Below are 14,321 nucleotides of genomic sequence, written 5' to 3'. Positions count from 1 at the left end.
TTACAGAGACATAAAATAAAAGGCATATGATAGATTTGCCTATCGTCAGACTTGGTGAAGGACACAATAAGGAGAACAAAGAAAGTCAGCGGCCTGTCTCCCCAATATAGAGGAGGCCACATCGGATGCAGAGGATGCAATAGATGATGTGTGTGGAGGTGCAGGTGAATTTGTGGCGGATATGGAAGTATCCATTGGGGCCTTGGAGGAAAGTAAGGGGGGAGGTGTGGGCGCAAGTTTTGCATTTCTGACGGTTGCAGGGGAAGGTGACGGGAGTGGAGGTTGGGTTGGTTAGTTTTATCCATACAGACAGAGAATTCAGAACGAGTGGAATCTGAGGATGAGAAGCACATATTTAATTTTCGAAAGAGAAGACAATGGGAAGAACGATTTACCAATAAAACTTCAATTATACAACCAATAGATTTGAAAAGGGTATTTAACAATTACTTTAAAAACTGCAAAACTGGATAGTGATCTATTTGAATAACGGGAATAGTATAATAGAGATCCCCATGTCGTGACTTCCAAGCATAAACTGTACAAGTCTGGAGATGATCGAATAATACACTGTTGTCCATAGATGCGAGATTGTGTTTTGGCAGCCTCTATTCATAGTTTTCGAGGAGAACGTGAGGACTGCAGATGCTGGAGATCAGAGCTGAAAATGTGTTGCTGGAAAAGCGCAGCAGATCAGGCAGCATCCAAGGAACAGGGGAATCGACGTTTCGGGCATAAACCCTTCTTCAGGAATGAGGAAAGTGTGTCCAGCAGGCTAAGATAAAAGGTAGGGATGAGGGACTTGGGGAAGGGGCGTTGGAAATACGGTAGGTGGAAGGAGGTCAAGATGAGAGTGATAGGCCGGAGTGGGGTGGGGGCGGAGAGGTCTGGAAGAAGATTGCAGGTGAGGAAGGCGGTGCTGAGTTCGAGGGATTTGACTGAGACAAGGTGGGGGGAGGGGAAATGAAGAAACTGGAGAAATCTGAGTTCATCCCTTGTGGTTGGAGGGTTCCTAGGCGGAAGATGAGGCGCTCTTCCTCCAACCGTCGTGATGCTATGGAATGGCGATGGAGGAGTCCAAGGACCTGCATGTCCTTGGTGGAGTGGGAGGTGGATTTGAAGTGTTGAGCCATGGGGCGGTTGGGTTGGTTGGTCCGGGTGTCCCAGAGGTGTTCTCTGAAACATTCTGCAAGTAGGCGGCCTGTCTCCCCAATATAGAGGAGGCCACATCGGATGCAGAGGATGCAATAGATGATGTGTGTGGAGGTGCAGGTGAATTTGTGGCGGATATGGAAGTATCCATTGGGTCCTTGGAGGGAAGTAAGGGTGGAGGTGTAGGCGCAAGTTTTGCATTTCTTGCGGTTGCAGGGGAAGGTGCCGGGAGTAGAGGTTGGGTTGGTGGGGGGTGTGGACCTGACGAGGGAGTCACGGAGGGAGTGGTCTTTTCGGAACGCTGATAGGGGAGGGGAGGGAAATATATCCCTGGTGGTGGGGTACGTTTGGAGGTGGTGGAAATGACGGCGGATGATCCGCTGTACATGGAGGTTGGTGGGGTGGTAGGTGAGGACCAGTGGGGTTCTGTCCTGGTGGCGGTTGGAGGGGCGAGGCTCAAGGGCGGAGGAGCGGGAAGTGGAAGAGTTGCGATAGAGGGCATCGTCGACCACGTCTGGGGGTAAATTGCAATCCTTGAAGAAGGAGGCCATCTGGGTTGTACGGATTTGGAACTGGTCCTCGTGGGAGCAGATGCGGCGGAGACGAATGAATTGGGAATATGAGATGGCGTTTTTACAGGGGGCAGGGAGGGTTCCGAGCGGAACCCTCCAGTCACAAGGGATGAACTCAGATTTCTCCAGTTTCCTCATTTCCCCTCCCCCCACCTTGTCTCAGTCAAATCCCTCGAACTCAGCACCGCCTTCCTCACCTGCAATCTTCTTCCTGACCTCTCCGCCCCCACCCCACTCAGGACTATCACCCTCACCTTGACCTCCTTCCACCTATCGCATTTCCAACGCCCCTCCCCGAAGTCCCTCATCCCTACATTTTATCTTAGCTTGCTGGACACACTTTCCTCATTCCTGAAGAAGGGCTTATGCCCGACATGTCGATTCTCCTGTTCCTTGGATGCTGCCTGACCTGCTGCACCTTTCCAGCAACTCATTTTCAGCTCTATTCAGAGTTTGCAAAATATGACCTCCCGTTCACATAAATATCACTGCAGTGAAAAAATTAGCTTGTCTAATCCAGAATTAAAGTGAGGTCATAATTTAGCACTACAGCAGCTTTGAAGGAAAGGTAACACAAAGGGGAGGGGGACCAGCAGGTGCGTACTGTACACTTCGGAAACAATGACATAGCAAGGGGAAAGAATGACTTTCTGAAGGGAGAACATAGGCTGGTATTTAAAATGAGGTCTTCAATCATAATGACGTCTGGATTACTCCCGGTGCTACAATCTGGTAAGAGTAGGGATAGGAGGATAGGCCGAATGGATGCGTGGCTGAGGAGCAGTTGCATGAGATAATGGTTCTTATTTTTGGATCATTGCGATCGAGTGATCTGTACAAGAAGAACGGATTGGAAGAGGATATAATTGGAGCAGATTTGCTGGAGCAGCTCCACATGATTCAAACTAGTAAGGTGTGGTGGGGGCGTGAAATGTGGTGTGGAGGCTGGAACCAAGGAGATCGTGAGGAAAGAGATCAATCTGAGACTGGTGCAGATGAGATAAGAAGCGACTCAAACTGTCACGGCAAGCAGGCACAAAACAGAGAACAAGGCAGCACTAATAAATTAAACTGCATTTAGTTCGATGCAAGCGGCATAACAGGGAAGGCGGATCAACTCAGCATAGTTAGAAACATGAGACTGGGATATCATAGCAATTACAGAAACGTGGCTCATGGATGGACAGGGCTGGCAGCTTTATGTTACAGAATACAAATGGTGTAGGACGAATGGAATGGGAGGAAAGCGAGGAGGTGGAGTGGCGCTTTTGATAAGGTATAGCGTGACAGCTGCACTACGAGAGGATACTCCTGGAAATACATCCATGCAATTTACTTGCGTGGAGTTGAGAAACAAGAAAGGCATGATCATCTTATCTAAATTGTATTATAGACCCCCGAATAGTCAGTAGGAAATTGAGAAACAAATTTGGAAGTCGAGTTTAGATATCTGCAAGATTAATAGGGTGGTTGTGGCAGGGGATCTAAATTTTCCAAACATAGACTGGGAGCGCAAATAGTGCTGAGAGTTCAGATGGAGAGGAATTTGTTAAATGTTCACGAGAAAATTTTCTGATTCTTTGTGTGGAGGTATCCACTAGAGAAAGTGCAAAACATGACCTACTCTTTGGAAATAAGGCAGGGCACGTGCTTGAGGTATCATGGTGGGAGCACTTTATGGCCAGCGACAATATTTTATTGATTTTAAAATATTGATGGCGAAGGATAGACCGAATCTAAAAGTTGTAGTTCTATATTGGAGGAAGACTATTTTGAAGGTATTAGGTTAGAACTTTCAAAAGCTGATTGAGGACAGATGTTCGCAGGTATTGGAATGGCTGGATAATGGGATGCCTTCAGGATTGAGATACAGAGAGTCCAGAGATAGTATATTCCTGTTAAAATGAAAAAAAAAGGTTGGTAGGCGTAAGGATTGCTGTTAGATTAGTGAAATTGAGTGTTTGATTAAGATAAAGAAGGAAGCATATGTGAGATATAGGCAGGAGAGATCGAGAGGTCCTCAAAAGCGTATAAAGACAGTAGAAGTATAATTACACGGGGAATCAGGAAGGGCGAAACGGTACATGCGATAGCTTTGTTAGAAATAGTTAAGGAGAATCCAAACGGTTTTCACAAATACATTACGAACAAAAGGGAAACTAGGTAGCGAATATGGCCCTCAAATATCAGCAAGGCAGCTTTTGTGTGGAGCGCAAGAGTTGGGGGAGATAGTAAAAGAGTGTTTTGCATCAGTGTTTACGGTGGAGAAGGACATGGAAGATATAGAACGTGGGGGAAAAGATGCCAACATCTTGTAAACAGTCCATATTATCGAAGAAGGGGTGCTGGATGCCAAGAAACGCATAAACGTTGATAAATCCCCAGGACCTTATGACGTGTACCCTTACTTCCATTGAACGCTAGACGAGTGATTGCTGGGCCCCTTGCCGTGATATTTATATCATTGATAGTCATGAGTGAGGTGCCAGAAAAGTGGCTAACGTGGTCCCACTATTTAAGAAAGCTAAGAAGGACAAGCCAGGGAACGACAGGCTAGTGAACCTGACTTCGGTGGTGGGCAAGTGGTTGGAGAGAATCCTGAGGCCCAGTATTTACACATATGTGGAAAGGCAAGGACTGAAGAGTGATAGTCAACATGGCTTTGTGCGTGGGAAATCATATCTCACGAAATTGATCGACTTTTTTGATAAAGTGACAAAGAGGATCGATAAGGACAGTGCGGTGGAGGTGATCTGTATTAAATTCAGTAAGTCGTTTGACAAGCTTCCATTTGGAAGACTGGTTAACAAGGTGAGATCACATCCATAAAAGGCAGAACTAACCGTTTGGATACAGAACTGGCTGGAAGGTAGAACACAGAGCGTAGTGGTAGAGGGTTGCTTTTCTGACTGGAGACCTGTGTCCAGCTATGTCCAGCGGAGTGCCACAGGATCGGTGATGGATCCACTACTTTTCATAATTTATATAAAATATTTGGATTTGAACGTGAGAGGTATATTTATTAAATTTATAGGTGACACCAAAATTAGAAGTGTAGTGGACAGCGAATAAGGTTACCTTAGATTAACTTAGATTATAAGAATCACCTCACCATTAAGCTCAACTTGGTGGTAATTCAAGAGTGGTAACTCAAGAGCATTAACTCGAGAATAACCAGCGAGAGGAAAAGACAACCCTGAAATGATCATGAGAAGAACAGACGGCGTCACCAAATGGAGAAAGTTCAAGTTCTCGTGTACTGGCATTTCATCATCCAGAGCTAAGTTAAAGCACAGAAAGATTTATAGAGTAAATTGTCCATTTATAGCGAATGTTGTTGTTACAGTATTATTATAATACCCCACAGTGTGGAAACAGGCCCTTCGGCCCAACCTGTCCAGACCGAAATGTAACCCACGCAGACCCATTTCCCTCTCACTCGTGCACCTAACGCTATGGACAATCTAGCATGGCCAAAGTACCTGATCTGCACTTCTTTGGAGAGTAGGAGGAAACCAGGACACCTGGAGGAAACCCACGCAGACACAGGGGGGGACGTGTAAACTCCACACAGTCACCCGAGGCTGGAATCGAATCTTGGACCCTGGTGCTGTGAAGCAGCAGTGCTAACAACTGGGCCATCTTGCCGTCCCAATTGTGTTAAAAAATTGCTTATTGCTGTTGAGCGTCGACTCGCATTTCATTTTCTGGAAATGTGAGTTAAAGAATACTATGTGGCAGGCGCAACACTTTCCAATTCTGATGGGAATCTAAAGACCTCTTCATAGTCCTAATTTTTCCATGGTTTCACACCAGTGTGACTGCATAAGTGTCTCGATAGTTCAGATGATTGTCGGAAAAATCGTTCACATAAAAATCATGTGTACAGTTTCTCTGAAGTGTGAATTGTGCTTTATTTTTCTTTGCTCAGAATCCAACCATATTCTAAAATTGAGTGATTATTTTCCATCCTAATGTAAAACATTGTTTCAATTTCCTGACAACAAACTCTTCCTTTCGGACACTCTATGAAACAAGTTGAAAAGAGAAAAATGGGCTTGAGAGAAGATGAGACTATCTTTATGACATTGCAAGAGGCATGGCTGGATGGTGAGAAGAATTGGTTCCTGAATACTGAGGATCTGTGGTATTCCTGAAGAGGGCACTCTGCATCTGCACCACAGGAACCTCTACACAGGCACTGGGTTGAACACGTCAGAGCATGCACAATTTGACAAATGGCTCTTTTGCACCTGCTGCAAGACGTGGGTGAGGTAAGATCCGGGTGAAGGGGACACAGTGGATCGGTGGGTGGGTTTTAATAATAACTGACGTATACCCTGAGAAGTGAATTAGAATCAATCGCCCCCAAAATTTCAGCTTGGAGTTTGATTCCCAGGTCCAGACCCCAGGACGCGCCCGCCATCTTGTTCAGGTGACGGGTGACGGTGCAGGGAGTGGGCGGTGTCTCTTCTTCCAGTGACGGAGGTAGTGGAGTTGGGAATATGGAGGTAGGTTTGCATCAGGGAGGAGGGGGATGGTAGGGGACACAAATCTGTGAGCGTGGGAGCAAGGGAGGAACAAATAAGTCATATAAACTAGAATTGTCTGAACTCCTATCCTGTGCCGACAGTTTTCACTTTTATGACTTGCTTTTTCAGGGGTTCAGGAGAGGACTGGCGAGAGGAAACCCAACCCAAATCGCAATCAAAATCTGTTTGAGTCATGTTAATCAAGAACTCGATGTTATTAGTCTTTCAACGTGGAAGGAGAAGTGTTACAACTACAAAGAAAAAGCAAAGAACAAAGAAAGTTATAGTACAGGAACAGACATTTCGGCCCTCCAAGCGTGCGGCTATCCATATCCTCTATCTAACCTATCGTCCATTTTCCAAGAATCTGCATCGCTCCGCTCCCTGCCTATTCATGTGTCTGAATAGATATATTTAAATGATGCAATCATGCACAGTTCTACAACTGCCGCTGGCAACGTGTTCCAGGCATCCACCATGGTCTGCATAAAGATGTTTCCACACATATCTTCCTTAAACATTTCCCCTCTCACTTTGAACTCGTGACATCTCGTAATTGAGTCACCAACTCTGGGGAAAAAGACTTCTTGCTCTAATTCTTCTGATCCCAATCAAGTCCCCCTGTAACCTCAGTCTTTCTGAAAAGCATAATTCTAATATACTCAACGCCTTTTCATAGCCAGCGCCCTCCATACCAGGCAATATCCTGGTGAAACTACTTTGCACCTCTCCGAAGCATCCACATACATTTAGTAATGTGGCGAACAGAACAGTACGCAGTATTCCACATGTGGCCGAACCAAGTTAATTTACAACAGTAAAATAACCTGCCAGCGTTTTTACTCAACACCCCATCGGATGAAGGAAAGCATGCCACATGCCGACTTGAGCACTCTATTCACCTGCATTGCCAACTTCAAGGTACACTGGACCTGAGCACCCCACATCTCTCTGTGCGGCAATTTTGCCCAGGACTTTTCCATTTACTAGAAAGTTCGCTTTTGAATTGGATCCTCCAAAATCCATCTATTCGCATTTGCCCGGATTGAACTTCATTTGCCATTTTTTTCCGCGCAACTCTCCAACCAATCTATATTATGCTGCATTCTCTGACAGCCGCCTTCACTACTTGCTTCTCCACCATTCCTAATCTTATCTTCAAGTTTGGTAATCAGTCCACCTATGCTTTCCTCCAGATGATTTGTTTGTATTATAAAGAACAGTGATCCAGGCACGTATTCCTGTGGAACACCACTGATCAAAGTTCTGATTTTGAGAAACTCCCTTCCACTACAACTATCTGTCTCCTGTTGTCCAGCATGTTCTTTATTCATCTCGCTAGTACAGCCTGGGCCGCATACGACTTCAGTTTCTCCATCAGCCTACCCATGGGGATCCTTATCAAACACTTTCCTGAAGTCCACGTATTTGACATCTGCACCTCAAGCCTCATCAGTCAACTTTGTCACTTTCTCAAAGATTTCTATTAAATTTGAAAGACAGTTGCCTTCCCTGCACAAAACCATGCCGCCTATCACTGATAAACCTATTTTCTAGAAATGGGAATAAATCATGTACATCAGTATCTTCTCCAGCACCTTTCCTACCATGAAACTAGATGCATAGCTTAGACAAAAAAATGTTTGTACCATTTACAGCATAAAGGACAGAGTTGTAGAAGTCTACAGTACAGAAAGAGAACTTCTGGACAATCGATTCTGCTCCAGTCAATATCAATCACCTGATTATTCTAATCCTATGTTCGAACACCTGTCCCTTTGGCGTGTACGCGTCAGCATTGCAAGTATCCAGATTAATACAATTTAAATGTTCGAAGAATTACTGAACCTCACATTTTTGGAAAGTGAGTTCCAGGTTCGCTGTACTTGCGGTATAATACTCGTGGCAAGAAAAGCTGGAAACGTTTGCTTTACCTGAATGCAGACAACGAAACCAGCACTATGGGAAGTAAACGTGGGGATTGTGAAAAAGCATTCAAATATGCATCCCTGCTGGAAATTCATTAGCGCAGTCATACTGCAGAGAAACCGTTCATCTGCCTCCGATTGGGAACAAGAACAATGAAAGTTACAACACATAAACAAGCCCTTTGGCCCTCTAAGTCTGCGCCTATCCATTTCCTCTATCTAAACTTATCGCCTACGTGTCGCTCCCTGCGTTTTTATGAACCTGATTAGATACATCTTAAATCATGCTATCATGTCCACCACCGCTGGTAATACTTTCCAGGCACCTACCCCACTCTCCGTAAAGAACTTGCCACGCCTATCTCATCTGAACATTTCATCTCTCACTTTGAACTCGTGACCCCTAGTAATTGTGTGCTCCATTCTGGGAAAAACTTTCTTATCCATATTGTGTACTCCTGTCATGATTTTGTTGACTTCAATCAGGTCTCCTCTCAACCTCAGTCTTTATAATGAAAACACATCCTAATTTACTCAACTTCACTTCATGGCTAGCGCCCTTCATGCCAGTAAACAACATGGTGAACCTCCTCTCTCCCTTCGTTAAAGCATCCATATCCTTTTGGTAATGTGGTGTCCAGAAACAGCATTCCAATCGCGGCCGAACCCAAGTCTTATACATTCGTTACATGACCCACCAAGTCTTGTACCCATTAGTCTGTCCAATGAAGGAAAAGATGCCGTATGCTTCTTGAACACGCTATTGCTCTGCATTGCACCCTTCAGGGAAAAATCTCTCTGTGCATCGATTTTCAGCAGGACTTTTCCAGAGTGGATTCTCTTAGTCAATAACTCTGCTGAGACACCAGCAATGTTATATAGGTAAGCGACTAACTCAGTCATTTGGGCTCCTGGTATACCAGACAGTTCACGCAGGAGAGAAACGATGCACGTGCGGTATTTGTGAGAGGGGACTTTATCAACAGTGCCGGCTTCTAAACCAACAGTGTGTTCACACTGTAGAAAGGCCATATATCTGCCGTGTGTGTGAGAAAGATTCACAACTTCATCCAACATTCTGAGATACCAGCAACTTCACACGTGATACCAGAGGTTGGAATATACCATTGTTCCTGTTGCACGTCACATCCAAGACTGACTCATCTAAGATCTGACAGTTAGTGTTTGTTTCTGCTGATGTTACTTCTCATATCAGTGAATCAAACTTTAACATTCTGGTCAAGTTGCTGATTCTATTCTTAGGGCTGCAGTGCCCCATTAAAAACAACTATCTATGATCATTTCACCGAATTTAGAAAATCTCACCAGAAATTAATTTACAGCTATGAGTCAATGTTTTCTTGAAACCTAAGTTGTGTTCCCGTAAAATAACTAAACTTTGATGTCTAAAGTTTTCCTGGTATTAACATCTGCAGTCAGAAACTGTTGACGCAAAAATGCTGACAATTCATGCTGAATTGCACATTAGACATAGTAGCCGCTTCTTTAATGTCAAGAAGAATGGAATTGGGATTTCGAGATGATATCAGATGGGAGGAGATTGGTGACAGTGTGGCTGGTTTCTGCCAGAACCATGGAGATTGGTGTCAGAGACTGTGGGGCTGGTTCATATCAGACAGGAGGAGATTGGTGTCAGTCACGGTGGGACTGGTGTATATCAGACAAGAGTAGATTGGCGTCAGTCACCGTGGGGCTATTGTATATCAGACAGGAGGAGATTGGTGTCAGTCACCGTGGGGCTGGTGTATATCAGACAGGAGGAGATTGGTGTCAGTCACTGTGAGGCTGGTGTATATCAGACAGGAGGAGATCGGTGTCACTGTATGTGTGGCTGTTTTTTTATCAAAGTGGAGGAGATTGGTCTTTCGAACTGTGGGGTTGTTTCACATAAGAGAGGAGTGAATTGTTGTCAGTGACTGTGGGACTGGTTTATATCGGACAGGAAGAGATTAGTGTGTGGGCCTGTGCTTCTGGTTTGTATCAGACGGTAAGAGAGTTATGTCAGTGACTGTGGGGCTTGTAGCTATCCGACAGGGGAAGATTTGTGTCAGGCATTGTGGGGCTGCTTTTCCTCTGACAGGAGGAGATTGATGGCCTTTCTAATCGAAATCAGCCACACAGTCACTTACACCAATCTCCTCCTGTCTGATAAAAACCAGCCCTACAGTCTCTGACACCAATCTCCTCCTGTCAGATACAAAATAGCACCACAGTCACTGACACCAATATCCTCCTGTGTAATATAAACCAGCTTCACAATCACTGGTGCCAATCTCCTCCTGCCTGGAACAAACCAATACCAAAATTCCTAACACAAATCACCTTCTGTCTGATGAAAACCAGATTGGTTTAAGAGTTGAGGCCTGTGCTCAGCTGTGAGCCTTAGAGATCGATGTGTCCTCTTCTTTTCATCATTAAAGTAAATGATTTGGATGTGAGCTTACGTGGTACAGTTTGTAAGTTTGCAGATGATCTAAGATTGAAGTTGTAGTGGACAGCGAAGTAGCTTACCTCAAACGATAAGGAGCACTTGATCAGGTGCACCAATGTATTAAGGAGTGGCAGATGGAGTTTCATTGAGATAACTGTGAGGCGCTACATTTTGGAAAGGCAAAACAGAGCTGGACATATACACATAATGGCAAGGTTCTGGGAGTTCTGCTGAACAAACAGACCTTGGCGTGCAGTTTCATAGTTCCTTGAAAGTGCAGACGCACATAAATATGATAGAGATGAAAGCGTTTGGTATGCTTTCCTTCAGTGGTCAGAACATTGAATATAGGAGTTGAGAGGTCATGCGGCTGCACAGAACATTGATTAGGCCACTTTCGGAATATTATGTGCAATTCTTATATCCCTCCTATTGCAAGGATGTTATGAAATTTGAATATGTTTGGAACAGATTTACAAGGATATTGCAGGGTGAGAAGGATTTGAGGTTTCGGGATTGGGTGAAGAGGCCAGGGTTGTTTTCTTCGGAACGTCATAAGCTGAGCAGTGAACATATAGAGGTTTGTAAAATCAGGAGGAGCATAGATAGCGTAAGTAGGCAAGATATTTTTCTTGTCTGTGGAGAATCCATAACTAGAGGGCATAGGTTAAGGCGGAGAGGGGAAACATTTTTAAAGTAACCAAAGGCGCAATGCTTTCATGCAGTGAGTGGTGCGGGTATGGAATGTCCTACCAGAGGAAGTGTTGGCGGCTGGTACAAATTACAACATTTTAATGACATCTGAAGCGTATATGAATAGGAATGGTAAAGTAGGATATGGCTAAGTGCTGGCAAATTGAGCTTGTGTAAATAAGGATATCTGGTTGGCATGGAAGAGATGGACCGAAGGATCTGTTTCCATGCTATACATGTCTACAACAAGAGGGGTTGCTTTTGGTATCGTCGTTAGGGAGTTTTAAACAAATGTGGCATGGAATTGGAAATAAAAGGGGAAGTTAGTGGACAATAAGGAGGGAGAAACGAAAGTGTATAACGAACTAGATAATGAAGTTAGCATAACTGATGGAAAGAGTAGGCAGGGAACAGATCGTGATTACCAAAGTGATCGTTGGTCTGAGGTGCAGTTGTGTTAATGTGATAAGTGTAGTCGCTAAGACTGAAGAACTGAGGGCTCGGATTAGTACCTGGAAATATAATGTTATTGGTATTACTGAGACTCGCTGAAGAAAGGGCATATTGAGCAACTGGATGTCGCAGGATACAGGTGCTTCAGGCAGGATAGAGAGGTAGGTAGAGGGGTGAAGTGGTTGCATTACCGGCCAAAGAGCATATCATAGCTGTGCTGATGGAGGGAACTATGGAGGACTCGAACAGAGAGGCAATATGGCTAGAGTTCAAAAATAGGAAGGGTGCAGTACCAACTTTGGAACTGTACTACAGGCCTCTCAACACCACGTGCGATATGAAGGAAAAGGCATCTCAACAGATTATGATAAGATGTAGGAGCAACAGTGTGGTGGTGATGGAAATGTTAGTTTTCTGAACATTGACTGGGATTCACTTCATATTAGAGATCAAGATGGAGCAGAACTTGTAAGGACCATCCAGGAGGGGTTTCTGTAGCAGCATGCAAATAGGTAAACTCGGCAATGGGCCATACCAGACCTGGTGCTGAGGAATCAAACCGGACTTCTGTTTGAAGTTTCCAAAGGGGACTACTTTGGGAATAGTGATCAATTACATAATTACATTAATACGTCCCAGTTTATTTCCGCATATCTCCCCGTGTGATCATAATGACTCTTTCAGGTAATTGTGGACATTTACTCAATGATCTATCCCAATTGTTGACAGCTTCCTCGTTGTCCAATTTGTTTTGAGGAATGGCCCATTCAGAATACTCTGAACTTGGTTCTTTCTTCCATACGGTAATCATGAACACCTTCTCGTCTTGTTTTTCTTCCCTATCAAAATACCTTTTGTGCATATTCACATGGCACATTTTGTGAGATTGCTTTCCTCTCTGGAGTCCTTATTAAGTAGTTCACCTCACTCAATTTTCTCTTGATTTAATCAGGTCCACTAATCATTGTTTTTAAAAGCTCACCAGTCACTGGAAGTAACACCAACACTTGACCCGCAAATTCAAAAGTGCGAATTTGTGATTTTTTTAATCCACTTCCTGTTTCGTTGTATGCTTGATACTCAAAGTTTGGGAGAAGATTTGTAGCTCGGGTGCTCGTTGTTGTGGTTCTGTTAGCCGAGCTGGGAATTTGTCTTGCAAACGTTTCGTCCCCTGTCTTGGTGTCATCCTCAGTGCTTGGGAGCCTCCTGTGAAGCGCACAGGACATGCCGCAATCCAAATGACTAGCCACATAACCATACATCAAGAGCATTTCCGAACTGACAGCCAGACTACTGCGACCACTAGGACTCATAACAGCACACAACCCAACAGCCACTCTCAGACAACAACTCACCAGAACGAAGGATCCGATACCCAACATGAGCAAAACCAATGTAGTGTACAAAATCACATGCAAGGACTGCACAAAACACAACATCGGACAAACAGGAAGACAGCTAACAATCCGTATCCATGAACACCAACTGGCCACGAAACGACACGACCAGCTATCCTTAGTAGCCAGACACGCAGATGACAAGCAACATGAATTCGACTGGGACAACATTACCATTATAGGGCAAGCCAAACAGAGAACAGCCAGGGAATTCCTAGAGGCATGGCACTCATCCACAGACTCTATCAACAAACACATCGACCTTGACCCAATATACCGGCCACTACAGCGGACAGCTGGAACTGACAACCGGAAGCGGCAGAGACAGGCCACGATAAATGCCGGAGGAAATATCACAGAAGCGCTTCACAGCAGGGTCCCAAGCACTGAGGATGGCACCTAGCCAGGGGACGAAACGTTTGCAAGACAAATTCCCAGCTCGGCGAACAGAACCACAACATGCTTGATACTGTTAAATGCTGTCTAACCAACTCTCCAGCTCTCTTCAACCGTTCTCAAAATTTTGACATGAAGTGCGCATGAGTGGTCTCTGAATTCTGACTTATTAATTTCTCCTTAATCAGTTTTAATCAACTCATGCCCAAAATTAATTCAAATGGACAGAATTTGGTCGATTCATTCGGTGCATCTCTGTTCACAAAAAGCATAAACAGAACTCCCTTATCCCACTCATCTGTATAATCCTGACCATAAGCCTCCAACATGGTCTTCAGTGTTTGATGCCATCTCTCCAGCGTCCCCAGCGATTTCGGATGATATGTAGTCGCGTTGAACGTTTTATTCTCAAGTTATGCATAACATCCTTGAATAGTTTGGATGTGAAGCTTGATCCTTGAACTGACTGGACCTCTATTGGCAGTCCGTATCTAGTAAAAAAAATGAAGTAGCTCTTCTTTATGCCCTTTTAGCTGTGATGATGGATTGAGGGGATTCCCGCACGTTGTCACATCCATTATTGTTAATAAACACTTATTCTCACGTTTCTGATTTCAGCGACCTAAGCAATCAAACGAGATTCTTGTGAAAATTTCCTAAAATGCAGGAATAGCTATTAAAGTTGCGAAATTTATTACTGCGTGTACGTTTCCAATTAGCTGACATGCATTACGCATCTGGAAAAA

This window comes from Chiloscyllium plagiosum, unplaced genomic scaffold, assembly GCF_037043375.1.
Source record: "Chiloscyllium plagiosum isolate Xiang-an unplaced genomic scaffold, Cpla_swu_hap1 HiC_scaffold_52, whole genome shotgun sequence".
In the NCBI taxonomy this organism is placed as follows: domain Eukaryota; kingdom Metazoa; phylum Chordata; class Chondrichthyes; order Orectolobiformes; family Hemiscylliidae; genus Chiloscyllium; species Chiloscyllium plagiosum.
Note: the sequence above shows the minus strand (reverse complement) of the source record.